This window comes from Musca autumnalis, unplaced genomic scaffold (assembly GCF_047663935.1).
Source record: "Musca autumnalis isolate F117 unplaced genomic scaffold, ASM4766393v1 scaffold_3, whole genome shotgun sequence".
Taxonomy (NCBI): domain Eukaryota; kingdom Metazoa; phylum Arthropoda; class Insecta; order Diptera; family Muscidae; genus Musca; species Musca autumnalis.
Genome location: NW_027411866.1, coordinates 78,864,180 through 78,867,018, shown reverse-complemented (window position 1 = coordinate 78,867,018; position 2,839 = coordinate 78,864,180). Strand labels below are relative to the sequence as shown.

General features: G+C 34.0%; 1 long non-coding RNA gene across 1 annotated transcript; it reads left to right on the top strand.

The window, feature by feature from the left end:
- The first annotated feature begins 1,755 nt into the window (after positions 1 to 1,755).
- On the top strand, positions 1,756 to 2,592 carry LOC141399118 (uncharacterized). Its single transcript, XR_012411774.1, has 3 exons — positions 1,756 to 1,879; positions 2,200 to 2,291; positions 2,351 to 2,592. It is a non-coding gene; the product is annotated as an uncharacterized lncRNA (long non-coding RNA).
- Positions 2,593 to 2,839: the final 247 nt, after the last annotated feature.

Sequence of the window (2,839 nt, the reverse complement as noted above, 5' to 3'; positions counted from 1 at the left end):
AAACCTTCAAAATACCGAAAATCGGGAGGTTGTATGGGAGCTATATCAAAACGTGAACCTATAGAGCCAATTTGCAATACCAAACTTCCTAGGAGAAATTAAAACTTCTGTACCAAATAAAAAAGCTCCATATTAAATATTGAGAGCTGTATATAGAATTCAACAGACGGATGGATCTGGTTGTATACTTTATAGGGTCTCCCACGAATGTTTCGATGTGTTACAAACAGAATGACAAAGTTAATTATACCTCCAGTATGGTATAAAAATATACCATTTAGGAACATTCTTCAGATTTCATAGATTTAAGCCTTTGTTGTTGTTTTTTACTAAATAACATTTTTTTATTTTTGTTTTCTTAAAAAATAATAAAAAGTACATTTTCATTGAAAAAGTACCATTTTAGTACTTTTTGAAATTTTCAATTTTCCATCCCTGCTCAGAGCATGAATATGCTCTTTTCCTACATGAATATGGGCTCTCTTTTACAGCATTGCCATATTGAAATACCTAAATACAGTTTAAATTTCCTTTGATTTTGTGCATTAAGAATGTGGATAATGCACGAATTAATTTGAACTAAGGCAGTTAATGCAAATTAACGCTGCCGTCTGTCTAGGGTATTAGGTGTTCAAATTTCCATGAAACGAGGAAAGTCTATGTTTAGACACACAAATTTCTCGGGAAAGTGAATTGAGTTTTTTTTTTTTTTTTTGGGAGAGAGCGGAGAAGAAACTGCTCCTCAATACTCTTTCCTAATGCACGAATTAATTTGAATTAAGGCAGTTAATGCAAATTAACGCTGCCGTCTGTCTAGGGTATTAGGTGTTCAAATTTCCATGAAACGAGGAAAGTCTATGTTTAGACACACAAATTTCTCGGGAAAGTGAATTGAGTTTTTTTTTTTTTGGGAGAGAGCGGAGAAGAAACTGCTCCTCAATACTCTTTCCTACCCCCTATGGCCTAAAAACTGAATTTACTTTCCCGAGAAATTTGTGTGTCTAAACACGGACAAACAAAAAGAATGAAAATTAAAACTTATCTTACTGGTAATTACGAATAGTGTTGTGGGAACGGCTTAATGAGTGTACGTAATCCGATCTGGGTACATAAGCAGCTTTGTTGTCTGGCTTCAAAGCATTTCCTTATTTCTGACATAATAAAAAATAAAGAAGATCGAGCCAATTTCGAACTAGGTTGCCTTTTCTTCTTTATACCATGTTCAAACCAGCATTTGAATCTCGTCGTTCGTTCTCATAATTACGTACACGAATTAACCCGTTCATACGACATGGTACACAATTCATAGCAACATGATTCATATTTTCATAGTTTTTGTTTAGTCCCGGTCCACACTAGCGTGAATTTTTTTTTTTTTTTTTTTGTACTTCATACATCTATCGTCAAGTCTGTTGGTGTTAACACAGTGTTATGCCACCAGGACTGGGTAATGGTTACTTTAACCATATGAAGTACTCATTTATTTAATTCTTTCTTAGTCCCGGTCCACATTAGCGTGAATTTCATTAAAAAATTTCATGAAACTAGGTGTTCTTAAATCGAATTCCCCACTACAGCAATATTATGATTTTACTCTACCATGGACGTCCATCTAGAGACGCATAATTTCATATCAAAATTTCAGTGAAATTACTGTAGTGTGGCCCGGGACTTATGTTACAATGAAGCATTTGTATGTATGTGTATGTATGTGTAAGTGTTTACAAAGTTAATACAAAGAAAGATGAGAAATAAAAAATAATCAAAACAAAAGAGAATTAACTATGGGAAATGTAAATGACTTATGATAAGTTATAAATCAATTTTATATTTTAATATAAATTTGATGAGTTCGCCCCAATGTTGTGGATTCTTCGAGGCAAGGACATCAGTAGTGGGATTCTGTAACTCATTTTCGCTGTTATCGATAATTGTCGGTAAAATTAAAATGCTTATAATTTCGATAATTAACGAAATTTTTCGGTAAGTTAACGATGAATAAAAAGTAGTCGCTAGCCTCTACCGACACAAACAGTGATGCAAACTTTTCTTTATGTTTTTAGTCATAATTTTGCGATTTAATTTTACCGATTTTTGTCGGTAACAGCAAAAATGAGTTACAGAATCCCACTACAGGTAAGTTGCTGAAGTTATTGAAGATGTTGTAGTTTTTGCGTTCATTTTGTATATTTTTTGCAGTGAAATATGATGTGTTTTTCATCTTCCACTACGTTGCAGCAATCACACAGATTTGTATCCGACATACCAATTAGATGGAAGTACTTTTTTGTGTATGTATGACCTGTTAGCAGTCTATTCATAATTTTTATAGCTTCTGGTTTCATTTTAGAGGATTTGTGCCACGGCAAAATATCTTCCTTTGGTTTGACACGTTTCTTTGTAGAAAGTAACGAATTCATCCCATAGCGTTGCTTCTATACGTTTGTAAGCATCCGTAACAGATAGTTGGAGTGGAATAGTGCATCCAGCCTCAGCAGCATGCTTTGCAAAGAAATCAGCTTTTTCATTCGGTGCAAAACCAATATGTGATGCAGTCCAAATAAATGACACCTTATTAATGTTTGAATTAATGACTTTGTGTATGATGTTGTATGCCGTGAAGTTGCTGCTTGTGTTATTTTGTAGCAATAGGATTGCATTTTTGCTATCAGTAAAAATCGCTGCACTGCTTACTCCATCTTCAATTATGATAACGATCGCTTTATCAATGGCATGAAGTTCACCTGTGAGTGAAGACACCTTGTTTTGAATTTTAAAAAGAAAATTTTGGTTGGATGAAATGTTGCAGACCGCACAGCCGGCACTGTTATCACTTATG